The sequence below is a fragment of the Bos taurus genome, chromosome 10, assembly GCF_002263795.3.
Source record: "Bos taurus isolate L1 Dominette 01449 registration number 42190680 breed Hereford chromosome 10, ARS-UCD2.0, whole genome shotgun sequence".
In the NCBI taxonomy this organism is placed as follows: domain Eukaryota; kingdom Metazoa; phylum Chordata; class Mammalia; order Artiodactyla; family Bovidae; genus Bos; species Bos taurus.
This window is the reverse complement of record NC_037337.1, coordinates 72,834,696-72,849,906: the sequence shown is the minus strand read 5'-3', so window position 1 is coordinate 72,849,906 and position 15,211 is coordinate 72,834,696. Positions and strand designations below refer to the sequence as shown.

The 15,211-nt window shown below is 36.8% G+C and overlaps 2 pseudogenes; both read left to right on the top strand.

Moving 5' to 3' along the window:
• The first annotated feature begins 4,798 nt into the window (after positions 1-4,798).
• LOC100296631 (SNRPN upstream reading frame protein-like) lies at positions 4,799-5,163 on the top strand (annotated as a pseudogene).
• A 1,765-nt stretch (positions 5,164-6,928) lies between these two features.
• On the top strand, positions 6,929-7,809 carry LOC107132884 (ferritin light chain-like; annotated as a pseudogene).
• The last annotated feature ends 7,402 nt before the right edge of the window (positions 7,810-15,211 follow it).

Here is a 15,211-nt window from a genome sequence, read left to right as displayed (position 1 = left end):
CCCATGGACTGCAGCACGCCAGGCTTCCCTGTCCAGCACCAATCCCAGAACTTGCTCAAACTCATGTCCATCAAGTCGGTGATGCCATCCAACTATCTCATCCTCTGTCGTCCCCTTATCCTTCTGCCTTCAGTTTTTCCCAGCATCAGGGCCTTTTCCAATAAGTCCGTTCTTCATATCAGGTGGCCAAAATACTGGAGTTTCAGCTTCAGCATCAGTCCTTCCAATGAATATTCAGGACTGATTTCCTTTAGGATGGACTGGTTCGATCTCCTTGCAGTCCAAGGGACTCTCAAAGGTCTTCTCCAACATCACAGATCAAAAGCATCAATTCTTTGGTGCTCAGCTTTCTTTATAGTCCAACTCTCACATCCACACGTGCTGCTACTGCCAAGTCGCTTCAGTCATGTCCGACTCCGTGCGACCCCATAGACGGCAGCCCACCAGGCTCCCCCGTCCCTGGGATTCTCCAGGCAAGAACACTGGAGTGGGTTGCCATTTCCTTCTCCAGTGCATGAAAGTGAAAAGTGAAAGTGAAGTCGCTCAGTCGTGCCTGATTCCTAGCGACCCCGTGGACTGCAGCCTACCAGGCTCCTCCATCGTGGGATTTTCCAGGCAAGAGTACTGGAGTGGGTTGCCATTGCCTTCTCTGATACACACATGACTACTAGAAAAACCATAGCTTTGACTACATGGACCTTTGTTGGCAAAGTAACTTCTCTGCTTTTTAATATGCTGTCTAGGTTGGTCATAACTTTTCTTCCAAGGAGCAAGCGTCTTTTAATTTCATGTCTGCATTGGAGCAAAAAAAAAAGTCTGTCACTGTCTTCATTGTTTCCCCATCTATTTGCCATGAAGTGATGGGACCAGAAGCTATGATCTTGGTTTTCTGAATGTTGTGCTTTAAACCAACTTTTTCACTCTCCTCTTTCTCTTTCATCAAGAGACTTTTTAGCTCTTCTTCATTTTCTGCCATTACGGTGGTATCATCTGCATATCTGAGGTCATTGATATTTCCCCCGGCAATCTTGATTCCAGCTTGTGCTTCATCCAGCCCAGCATTTCACATGATGTACTCTGCATGTAAGTTAAGTAAGCAGGGTGACAATATACAGCCTTGACGTACTCCTTTTCCTATTTGGAACCAGTGTGTTGTTCCATGTCCAGTTCTAACTGTTGCTTCTTGACCTGCATACAGATTTCTCAGGAGGCAGGTCAGGTGGTCTGGCATCCCCATCTCTTTTAGAATTTTCCACAGTTTGTTGTGATCCATACAAAGGGTTTGGCATAGTCAATAAGCAGAAATAGATGTGTTTCTGGAACTCTCTTGCTTTTTTGATGATCCAACGGGTGTTGGCAATTTGATCTCTGGTTCTTCTGACTTTTCTAAATCCAGCTTGAACATCTGGATGTTCACGGTTCACGTACTGTTGAAGCCTGGCTTGGAGAATTTTGAGCATTACTTTGCTAGCGTGTGAGATGAGGGCAATTGTGCAGTAGTCTGAACATTCTTTGGCATTGCCTTTCTTTGGGGTTGGAATGAAAATTGACCTTTTCCAGTCCTGTGGCCACTGCTGAGTTTTCTAGATTTGCTGGCATGTTGGGTGCAGCACTTTCACAGCATCATCTTTGAGGATTTGAAATAGCTCACCCGGAATTCCATCACCTCCACTAGCTTTATTTGTAGTGGTGTTTCCTAAGGTCCACTTGACTTCATATTCTAGGATGTCTGGCTCTAGGTGAGTGATCACACCATCGTGATTACCTGGGTCATGAAGATCTTTTTTGTATATTCTTCTGTTTATTCTTGCCATCTCTTCTTAATATCTTCTGCTTCTGTTAGGTCCATACGGTTTCTGTCCTTTATCGAGCCCATCTTTGCATGAAACATTCCCTTGGTATCTCTAATTTTCTTGAAGAGATCTCTAGTCTTTCCCATTCTATTGTTTTCTGCTAATTCTTTGCATATGGGACTATAAAAACATTTTGTAATAACCTATAATGGAAAATAATATAAAATGAAAAAATATATATAGCTGAATTACTTTGCTGTACTCCTGAAACTAACACAATATTTTAAATCAACTATACTCCAATTAAAAAAAGTTACAAATAAAACCTCATCAGCCATTGTAATTAGTATAATTTTTGTCAAATTTAATGCTAAGATACTTGAGTTTCACAAACTATACTTACCGCTTACTGTTCCCATCAGTGCCATTGCCTTCATTTCTATGACCACAGCAAGTTATTTACGTTGTCTTTACAACAATAGGTACTTTTCATCTCTCTTAGACATGCTCAGGGTTGTAAAACGCACAAAGCAAAAAGCAATTCAATTGGAAAGACTGAGTCTCTTGTTAGTGTCAAGATATTTAAACATTTAGCTCAAGTATTGATTCTTTTGCATTAAAATCAATTTTAGATGTTAACAATTGCTAATCTAATTGCTAGTGATGCTGCAATTAACAGAAGAATACAAATCATGGGCATCAAGTACACATTAAAGTCAAATAACAAGCAATTTTTTTCCTTAATTCTTTGAGGGTATTGATCAAACCCAATGTAATTTCTCTTTCCAAATGGAATTCTGGCTCTTATGTAAGAATGATGAAGTAAAAACATCCCCTGTAAAGGGCTATCTCACCTCCTTCCATGTCAATGGAAAGGAGGAAATGAAAATTAAACATTATAGCCAAAGCACAGATGAGAGACTGGATACACTGATCACCATCTATTTTGATTACAACAATTGTTGGGGCTAAATGCTTGATCTATGTTTGAGAATGGCAGTTACTCTGCTTAAAAGAAAGGAAGTGATCAACATTGTGATGTAGCTGAGATTTATCTGTATCAAATCTAACTATGTTTTGGGATATACTGAAAATCTTGATCTATATAAAAGTTTCCAATTTCGCAGAACTTTATTCTCTGTCAGTACCTAGAAAAGTCTTTGAAATGGATTGGAACTCTACAAATGAAAGGACGAGTGCAAATGGAGTGAATAAGGTCCCAAACACTCTGTATGATTCCACAAGTTTTAACCACAGTCACATTTTCCTTTCATGATTACTCTATGCTCACTTCAAGGGAAAGATATTTAGTGAATCAGAAACTGGAAGTAGGTCTCCATTGGAGTCTATGACATATTTGCTATGATGTTCGTGATTTACATAGCCTCTTCCTCTCCACTCCTAATTGATGAGAACTGGACCAAGGCTCAGAGAAGGCAATGGCACCCCACTCCAGTACTCTTGCCTGGAAAATCCCATGGACGGAGGAGCCTGGTAGGCTGCAGTCCATGGGGTCGCTACTGTCGGACACGACTGAGCGACTTCACTTTCACTTTTCACTTTTATGCATTGGAGAAGGAAATGGCAACCCACTCCAGTGTTCTTGCCTGGAGAATCCCAGGGACGGGGGAGCCTGGTGGGCTGCTGTCTATGGGGTCGCACAGAGTCGGACACGACTGAAGTGACTTAGCAGCAGCAGCAGGACCAAGGTTAAGTTGATGGAAATACGTAAGCATTTTCTCTAGTTTTCCCCACAAAGATCAACACAAGGACCAGCAATGGTGTTGTTTATGTTAGGCTGACTTACTATCTCATGCTGCTCCTCATTTCTAACATCCATGATTCATTCACAGTATTTCATCAAATGCACTCATAAAGTGGGATTAATCACATTTGCCTATAATAGTGAATGATTATTGCTTTTGTCTTAATCTTCAGATAAAAGCATTTGAATCTCCTCTGAATACACCTTCTCTACTCAATCCATGGGGTTACAAGTACAGACATTCTCACCCCCAACTCCACAGATGGGCATGTAAACCCAGGGCTGATGGAACCAGAGCATGGAATCCTGTCATCCTAGATCTTTGGTCCCCTGCCACAGCCTTCTGTGCAGCAAAGGATTTTGCCCCCAGGCCAAGTTGGAAACATCATCTGTGAAGAAATTTAATCAGTTTATGTGATATATTCATGCAATAGTAATTCAAAATAGGGGTTGGCATACCAGAGAGGACCGAAAATGCTTTGGCATTTGGGGAGAGGACCAGCCCGACCACCTGCCCCCAGCAACCTAAAGTAAATTCTATCATCCACATTCCTACCAAAAAACACAAAATCTAGCTCTAATTCTGGAGCAGAAGAAAGGAAACCCCACTCAAGCCACCTATATCAATTGCATTTGTCCTTGATCCACAAATAAATGAGTTAAAGACCATGGATTAGTAGGAAATTCTGCACCTCAAGTTTACTTGGATAACAACTGAAATAAATTTTGAAAGAACTGACCTGACAGTGGAAATATAAATAATTCATAAAACAGAAGAAGCTATAAGGAATTCTCATTAATGTCCAAAAAGAGAATATATTCACTTTTAAACCAAAATAGACTACTATGAAAGAAGAGCAGTTGGGAAGCAATGAAGAGTTCATGGAAATTAAGAATACATCACCAAAATAAAAAATAAATCGAAGAAGTGCAAGAAAACAAATCAGGAAAATCTCCTGCAATATAGAGTAAAAAGACCAAAGACAGAAAACATGAGGGAAAAAATGTCAAGAGAAGTAGAACTGAAAAAACCAATATCTGTCCTATACAGATGTTCTAGGAACAGAGAAATGAGAAAAAAATTTAAAAAGTAATAGAAGAACATACCCTAGAGTTGATATAAAATATAAAACTTCAGATTGAAAGAGAACCAGTTTGGAAAAAAAAAAGATTCATTCTGAAACTTCAGAATATGTATAAAGAGAACACACCAAAGTCTTTGGGTTGGGGGGTGAATAGGGGAAACTTTACTATAAACAAGTAATGATTTCAGGGATTCCACTGATACATGGGATGCAAGAAAGCAATGGAGGGAAGCAGAGCAACTATGGGAGATACTTAACATTCTAGCCAGGGGAGTGGCCAGTGGGGGGATGGAGCAGGCCAGGGACTGCTTATGCCTGAGATGGACAACAGCCCAGCACACACCAGAGGTAGAAGTCCAAGTGAAATGTCAAAGGAATTACAACTGAGCAACCAAGAGTGTCAGTTGTACCTAAGGGAATCTAGCAGATGCAAATATGTGTAACAGATTTCCAGGTGAAATCAAGACAGGTATTCTTAGTTGAGACACCAAGAAGTGATAAAAACAGTAGTGGAACATAAAGATAGTTGGCTCCTAGTGAAAAATCCGTACTTTTATATCTTTATAAGGTATAAAATAATAAAGTAATAATATAATGTATAATGTAATAAAGATATTATCCATGAAAAATAGAAAAGCAAGCAAGAAAGCAATGGAGTAATGCTTTCAAATAACTAAGGAAAAAACATTTTGAACATAAAATTCTGTATGCAGCCACACCATCAACCAAGTGTGAAAGTGAAATGAAGACATTTCATACATGCAAAGACTTAGACCAGTTCTTATATAGCTCTTCTGAAAAAAGTTGAAAAGTACCAAAATATACTTCAGCAACACCAAAGAGGAATCCATGACAAAGGATGACACAGACTCTAAGAAACAGCAAAAGTAACCCACAAAGACCATACAAAGAAACAGTGGGAATAAATTTATGCAATGTGACAATAAAATAGTCTGTTTAAAAGTAACTATTCCAAAAACAGTACAAATAACAATCGGGATAATTACAAAATATATTTTCTCTTTCAACAAGAGAATTACAAACTCTGTGAAAATTGTGGTCCATAGATGCAGTAAGCTAAGACAAGGCATTCATTTGAGAAATGGATAAACTATATGAAAGGAATATCCATTTCCCTTTGTTATAGGAAAATCTCAGAGTAGCACAGGTTTAGGAACATAAAATTACAACTCCTTTTCTATGGATTCAATCATCCCACCTAGATCTGTAACAAATACTAGTTACATAATCATAATACCGTAAGTGCTATTATTTGGACTTGAATTTCATAATAGATTTATAGATGAAGAAGAAGTATGGAAAATTCAGGTTATAAGTGTTATTATAAACTATGCAAAAGAGAGTTACAAAGTTGAAAGGATTTCTGATTTCTGGTCAGAAATATAAGATGCTTTAAAATCACCACTCCATCCTAACAACTAACAAAAAGCCTGAAAATCAACAACTTTTCTTAAATCCCTTAGAGAATTGAAGTCATGGGGCAAACTGCTGCCCTCAAAATTGGAGAGACAAACAGGCCAATAGAAAGAATCACAATTTACTGGAGGAGAATCCTAAATGGAAATCAGACCATGTTCCTTTAAACCATGACATGAGGACCAGCTTTCAACTAAAAGTTACAGGGCAAACTGAAAGGCAATCAACACATTTTGCAGAGAAGGAACAGCATCAGAATCAAATTCAGATATGTCAGGGATGTTGGAATTATCAGTCCAAGTATTCAAATAACTATGATTAACATGCTAAAAGCCCTGATGGATAAGGCAGACAACATACAAGAATAGATGGGCAAGAAGAAAGATGGAAATGTTAAAAGAGAGTCAAAATGAATTCTAGACATCAAAAACAGAAATGAAGAATGTGATTACTTCTGACGGGCTTTGGTGGGCTCATTCATAGAGTGGACATGGCTGAAGAAGAAGCATGAGATTATATCAATAAAAAGTTCCAAAACTGAAAAGAAAAAAAGACTTTAAAAAAAAGGAACAGATTCATGGACAACTACAGAAGGTATAACAAAGATATTCCTTTTGGGAATGCCAGAAACAGAATTTCCTCAGATTAATATTAAACAACAAATCACACATCCAGGAAACTCAAAGAACAATAAGTAGGATCAGTTCTCCCCAAATGACACACAGGCATACAGCATTCAAACTACAGAAAATCAAAGATAAAGAAATTTTGAATGAGGCCAGAGGGGGAATAATACCACACCTACAGAGGAACAAACATATGAACTGAGATCTGACTTCTCAAAAATTATGCAAGTAAGAGGGTGGAGTGAAATATTTAAAGTGTTGAAGAGAAAGAAACATTAACCTAGAATTCTGCATCCTGAGAAATTATTATTCAAAAGTGAAGGAGAGGCAGTGTGCCAGGTGATGGTCGCACAGGTCTCTTGCTTCAACAGTGTTTGGAGTGAACAGACCCAAGGACACCCCTTGCTCCAGCCTCCCATCACCCTCCAATCTTTTTTCCAATCATAACCTTCAGAATCAGCCATTCAGCTGTCTTCAGTCACTAGGACCAGCCAACACCATTTTCTGAGCTTACTTCCTTATTACCCATCAACTGTGAGATTCGTCAGAATTATTCCACAGAGGTGAGGGCCACCATCAACCTCCTGGTCAACATGCATCTGCAGGCCTCCTACACCTACCTCTCTTTGGACTTCTATTTTCACCAAGAAAATGTGGGTCTGAAGGGCATGGGCCATTTTTTCTGCCAGTTGGCCTAGGAGAATGGTAAAGGTGCCCAGCTGTCTCTCGAAAATGTGAAACCAGTGTTGGGGTCGTGTCCCCTTCCAGGACATGCAGAAACCATCTCAAGATGAGTAGGGTAAAACCCAGGATGCTATGGAAGCCACCCTTCTTATGCAGAAGAACCCGAGCCATGCCCTTTTAGATCCACATGGCCCCCGCAGACCCCCACCTCTGACCCCCACCTCTGTGACTTCCTGGAGAGTCACTTCTTGGAGGAGCAGGTGAAACTCATCAAGAAGATGGGTGACCACCTGACCAACCTCCACAGGCTGGCTGGTCTTCAGGCTGGGTTAAGGGAGTATCTCTTGGAAGCACGACTAGAGACCTCTGGAGCCTATTGGACTTTGAGGAGCCCCTCTGATGTCAGGTCTTCTACATGAAGCCCCTCTCTGCAGCCACTAGGCAGCTTTTTAACCCCCCGGGAGACCTCTCCCAAACCTTGGACCAAATGCAAACAATAAGACTTTTTGCAGAAAAAAACAAGTGAATGAGAAATTAAGACGTTCTCAAAGATTGAGAGATATTTGTTGCCAATAGATCTGCTTTTTCAGAAATGTTTAAGGAAGTTCTTCAGACAAAAGGAAAATTACATAGATCAGAAACTCGGGTTTACATAAGGAAAAAAACATTAGAGAAAGAATAAGCGAAGGTAAAATAAAGCTTTTTTGCTTCAAAATAATAAAAGCAACAACATATCCTATGATTTTACCAAAATGAAAAGAAACTGGGAGGCAGAGACAATGAAGTTAAGAGAAGTGTAGCCATACTAATTTCCTCATCTTACCTAGGAGAGAATCAAGTTTTACTAAATAGTTGATGGATCAAGAAAAAAGAAGTTTAAATATATTTTTGTAAGCTATATAGTAAGTTATAAAATAATCAAAATTGCATGAAAGAGTAGGGAACTGAGAAGTGTTAAATGGGCTAAACTCCAAATCTTTCATTGAAGACAGTCAGGAGTATTCCTGACAGTTGATAAACCAAACAAGAGAGACATAGAATACTATTCAGCGCTCTAGATATATCCATAAAAAGGACCAAAGCCAGAAACGATCCAAAGTGGTTAACTCCAAGGCATGGACTCAGAGTTGTGAGCCGGAGAATGGAGAGCAAAGACATTCCTCTTGTCAATTTATACATTTCTCTTTTCTTAATATTTATTTTTATTTATTTATTTGACTACACTGCGTCTTAGTTGTCGCATGGCGGATCTTTAGTTGCAGTAAGTGGAACCTAGTTCCCTGACCAGGGATCGAACCCTTCCCTGCCCCCAACTTCAGCATAGGGAGTGCAGAGTCTTAAACTCTGGGACTAGCTGGGAAATCCCCAGTTTAAACGCTTCTAAATTGGAGGTTGAAGTTTTACTTGTATAACTATGTCTGTTATTTAAATACTTTTAAAAAGTAGAATTTTATGTAGGAAACCTATAAAATAAAGTTTCAGAGGCAAGTCCATAGCAATAATTGTATTATTTTGCAAGAAAGACTGCAAATAGATGGCCAAGATTTCAACTCAAGAAACCAGAAAAATAAAAAACAAATAAGCCCAAAGAAGCAGAAAGAATTAATGAAGATAAAAGTAAAAACTTGTAAGGGAATAACAATATGTGTGCATTGTGTGCTCAGTCACATCCAACTCTGTGAGACGCTATGGACTGTAGCCTGTCAGGCTCCTCTGTCCATGGGATTCTGCAAGGCAAGAATACTGATATGGGTTGCCATGCCCTCCTCCAGGGATCTTCACAACCCAGGGATCAAACCTGTGGCATCTCCTGTATCTTCTGCATCACAGGTGAATTCTTTAGCGCTGAGCCACCATATGGTTCAACATAAGACATATTTGAAAGGAAGAGACATTTTCCAAGTTAACCTAGAAAATCCATGGGAATAATAAAAAATAGTTGCAACAAATATTAGTGTTTTATAAAGAGACCAGATAAAAGATAACAGCTTTCTTAGGTTCCTAGTAGTAATCAGAAAGTTAAAATTTTTATACATAAAATGCTACATAAATATTTTAATGTACATAAATATTTTAATATATAAGATCAATATTTTAATAAATAATATTATAATCATTAAACTTTTAAATATAAAAGTGTATAGAATCCATAATAGCAATAAAAGATATGAAATGCCTAGAAATACATTTAATAAGAATTTTGCAAGATTTATGCAAATAAACTCTAAAATTTATCTGAAAGGCTTTGTATTAGTTTCCTGTGGCTGCTGTCATAAATTGCCACAAACTGATCAGGCTGGTTCCTTTACAGAGGCTCTGAGGAAGATACTGCCACATCCTTCTCTCCTAGCTTCTGGTTGTTACTGGCATATCTTATTACCCCCTTAGCCTGCATCATTGTGATCTCTATCTCTGTCTTCACATGGTCTTCTATATTTTCACATAGTCCTCTATATCTGTGCATCCTTTCTATCTCTTACAAGGACTCTCATTTGATTTATGAACCACCCTAATTCAACATGATTTCACCTCAATACTTGCTTTAATTACATGTGCAAAATCCCTATTTCCAAAAACATTTTGGGGTTCTGAATAGACATGAATTTGGGGAGTACCCTGTTCAACCCACTTTAGGCTTAACATGACCTGAATAAATATATATTGTTCCTGAATAGGAGGACTTAACATTTTAAACATATAATTTTGTAATTATAAACAAAAATACTAGGAGCATAATGAAAAAATCTTAATTGTTATAAAAGGAAACAGGAAGGAGGAATAAAGACAAGATGAAACCAATAGAAAACAAATAGAAAAAAGATAAATTTAATCCCAGTTATATCAACAAATTAACTAAAAATAAATATCAATAGATGTCAGATAGTTTTAAGAAAATAATTAATTATATTATGCTCATTAGAAACATACTTTAAACATAAAGACACAGATAACTTGAAAGTATAATGATGGAAAAAAATATAGCGTGGAAACACTAATTAAAAGAAACCTGGTATAATTATGTTTAAGAGAAAAAATGTTCTTTCAGGCCAGTGTTACTAGAGATAAGGAAAAACATTTCATAATAATAAAAGGATCAGTTAAGCAGGAAGACCCAACAAATCTAAATTTGCATAGACATCATAACAGAGCTTTAACATATTGAAGTAAAAATTAAGTGAAATAAAGGAGACATAGACAAAGTCACTATCATATTAGAAGTTTTAACACACATCTCCCAGTAACTATAAACAAAAACTCCAAAATGTCAATAAGGATATATTTAAACAACACTATTAAGCAACTCGACCTAATTGATATATATAGAACACTATACCCAACAACTGCAGAATACTCATTCTTTTCAAATGCACACTAAAAATAGACCATATGCTGGGTTATAAAGCAAGACTCAACAAATTTCAAAGAACTGAAATCATGCAGCATATATTCTCTAACCATTAAAATCAACACAAAAATATAAATAGGAAATCCCAACGTGTATGAAAATTAAGAAACATACTTCTAAATCACCTGTGGCCCAAAGAGGAAATCACAAGGGAAATTAGAAAATATTTGAACTGAAGGATAATGAAAATAAAGCATATGAAAACTCGTGGGATGTAGCTAAAACAGTTCCTAGAAGGAAATTAATGGCTTCTAATAAACACATTAGAAAAGCAAAATAGTTGAAAATCAATACTCTAAGCTTTTACCTTATGAATATAGAAAAAGAAGAGCCAATTAGACACAAATAAAGCAGAAGAAAAGAAATAATAAAGAATGCAACTGCAATCAATGAAATAAAAAGTATGCAATAAAGAAATCATCACAGACAATCTTTTCTTTACAGGAATAAAATCTATGATCTCCCAGAAAAAATAACCAATAAAAGAGAAGACACAAATGACCAATATCAAGAGTTTCAGAATGTGATGTCACTACACATTCTATAGATATTGAGAGAACATGATGACAACTCTTTGCCAATAAACTTGACAAAACAGACAAATTCTTTGAAAAATACAATTTACCAAAACTGATATAAAAAGAAATAAAAATACTAATACTCTGACACATGTTTAATAAATCGAATACATGGATAGAATTTCATAAAGATCATCTAGGCTCAGGTGACTTTCAAGGTAAATTTTTATAAATATTTAAGGAGAAATAATAGTAATATCTCTCAGATCCTTTCAGAGGTTAGAGAAAACAGGAAGAATTAATTACTTGTTTTATTAGGTTAACATAAATATGATACCAAAACCAAAATCCTTTCTGTATATGGATTCAAAAATTCTAAATAAAACATTATTAAATTTAATACAGACATAGAAAAAAAGATAATACATAATGACCAAGAATGATTCATACCAGGAATGCAAGGTTGGTTTAACATTCTAAAATAATCAATACAGGGACTTACCAGCATTGTCCAATGGTTAAGACTCCTCGCCTCCACTTCAGGGGCCATGGGTTTGATCCCTGGCTGGGAACTGGGATCCTGCATGCCATATGGTGCAGCCAAAAAATAAAATAAAATAATCCATATAATTCATCACATTAATGGAAAAAAAAAAGAAAAAACATATGATTATCTCAATAAATACAGAAAATGCATTTGATTCAAAAAACCACTCAGGACAAAAACTCTCATATGTTAAAATAGAAGGGAACTTTATTAATATGACAAAAAATATCTACAAAAAACCCAAACCAAAGCATTGCAGCTTACATGTTTGATGGTGAAATATCAAATACTTTCTCTCTGAGGTACAAATGTAATTCTGTGGGAAAAAGAATGGCTTTCTCAACATACAAAGCTAGAACTGTTGTGTATCTATAAGGGAAAAAAACCTCAGACTTGACTCCTACTTTACACCACCTATAAAAATTAATTCAAGATAGCTCATAAGTATAAATATCAAACTAAAATATCAAATTTCCTCTAGAAGAAAACATAGGATAACATCTCATGACTTTGCATAGACAAATATTTCTTAAATATGATAGAAAAGATAATAACTATAAAATAATAAAAACATAATTGCATTTAACTGAAATTAAGAACTTTTGTTCAATATAAGAACTTTAGTATGAGAATGAAGAGGCAAGTCACATAGTAGGATAATATTTTCATTATCTGTCTATCTATCTATCCATCCGACAAAGGGGTTATGTCCAGAATGTATAAAAAACGTATACAAATAAGATCACAAAAACACAAACAACTGCGAGAATGGGCAAAGATCTGAATAAGCATTATACAAAAGAGACTATCCAAATTGTCAATAAGTACATGAAAAGATGGTCAATATAATTCTTTTTCAGAGAGATGCAAATTAAATCCACAAGATACTATTATACATCCAGCAGAAAGTCTAAAATTTGAAAGAATAAAAATACCAAGTATTGGGAAAGATGTGGAGCAGCTGGAACTCTCATACAATTGCTAGAGGGAGAGTAACTTTAGAACACCACTAAGCAGTATCTTTTTTTCAGCTAAATAAACAGCTACTCCTTGACTCAGCAATTCTCCAGGTATATGACCATGAGAAATGAGAACATATACCCACTGAAGGACATGGGTAAGAATGTTCATAGCAGCTTTATTCATTATAGTAAAAAGCTAGAGACAACACAAGTGTTCATCAGCAGGAGAATGGATTATCAGCCTATTATTGTGTATTCATATAGTGGAATACAAACAATAATTTTAAAAATGCACCACTGTCACACATAACAACACGGATGATTCCCACAGATACTACGTTGAACAAAGGAAGCTATGATAAAACTGTTTGATTTCATTTACATTCAATTCAAGATAAGCAAAATGAATTGATGTTGACACTTGAAGTCAGAAGAGTGACTACCCCTGGGGTGGGCGGGTAAAGTGGCGAGAGAGAATTTTCTGAGGTGATGGAAATATTTTATATCTTTATCTAGATGATAGCTATTCAGATGTATACAAACGTAAAAAGTTATGGAGCTGTAATTTGTACACTTTCCTCTTTCATTGTATCTATTCCAGGCATGATTTAGAAGACACTAAACTCAGCTTCCCTCGTGGCTCAGTGGTAAAGAATCTGCCTGCCAACTCAGGGGACTGTTTCGAACCCTGCTCTGAAAATGATGCCACATGCCATGGAGCAACTAAGCCCAAGCACCAACTACTGAGCATATGTGCCCCAACTACTGAAGTCCGTGTGCCCTAGAGCCCATGCTCTGCAACAAGAGGAGCCATGGCAAATGAGAAGCCCACACATTGAAACTAGAGAATAGCCCTTGTTCGCTGCAACTAGAGAAAAGCCGGAGCAGCAACAAAGACCCAACATAGCCAAAAATAAATAATTAATTAATTCTTAAAAAGATACTAAACTTTAATAATAATAAAAGTAAGAAATTTAAATTAGCCACACGGGGTCGCACAGAGTCGGACACGACTGAAGCAACTTAGCAGCAGCAGCAGCTGTATTTCTGGAGAAGGCAATGGCAACCCACTCCAGTACTCTTGTCTGGAAAATCCCATGGATGGAGGAGCCTGGTAGGCTGCAGTCCATGGGGTCGCTAAGAGTCGGATGCGACTGAGCGACTTCACTTTCACTTTCCACAATCAGATTGGCAAAGATTAAAGAGTATAGCTAGGCAATTGGGAAAAATTAGTCTATTGCATACTGTCAAGGCAAGTGTACACATTTTGAAGGACCATTTGGCAATATACATGAAAATTTTAATACACATTACCCTTTGCCTCAGCTATTTCACTTTTAGCAATTTAACGAAATATACACACAAGTACTCAAAAATGTAAGTATAAAGATAGTCACAGGATCGTCATAAAAGAAAAAGTTTGGCAAAAAAACACATCCATCAATAAAGGAATAGTTACATAAATTTTAAAAATCCATCAACTATGCTATAGCCATGAAAAAACTTGAGGTACATCTATATGTTTTGACCTACAAGAAAATGAGACTATGAATTTGGTAAACAAAGATGGGAAAGGTCATGCTGCTAACCTCCATCTACCATATATCCACTCACTTGTATACACTCTTTACCTCAGTTGATTTATAACATGGAGTTAATAATATCACTGGCCCTTATCCATCTTACAAGTGAGGGGCAAAAAGAAGAAGCCCTCTGAAAAGCAGAAAGCATTATAGAAGTGCAAAGTATTATTCCTGAAAAACATTCTTTCATTAACCAAAGCTTTGTGTTTGTTTATCTTAAATCACTACTCAGTCCAGATTTCTTTCCTCTGTCATATATTTAAGCCAGTGTTTCAAAACACGGACAGCAGACAAACCTCCAACAAAATGGAGAAGTTATTAAAAACACTGAGTACAGTCCCAAATCTATCAAAATTTTGGAACCTCTGATTTAGATGGAAATAGGGGTTAAGTCAACATTTTCCCCTTCATTGAGAAGAGTCTGAGCTGAATCCCATTAATGGTAGCAAGCCATCAGTTCTGACTTTGATCTACCTTGCCTTATGGTTTAGCTGCACTGCAGGAGTCAAATGGGCTGGTAAAGTAGTACAAATGGTGCCTCCATTTACTCAACCCCAATAGGAGCCAAAGAACATCCAAGGAAAAGAACAATGTGATTGCCACATTGTAGACAAACACGAACCCAGCTCAGCTTTAAGTACTGTAGCTGTTGGAAAACATCATCTCCTGGGCAGCTGCTTTGGCTACTGTCCCCAATTAACTTAGCAGAATCTCAAAAATAGAAGGCAGCCTCTGTTCTGTTATATAATAAACAGTTCTTTATTTGAAATGACAATATTTACTTTTCCTATAGTGAACTCCAGCA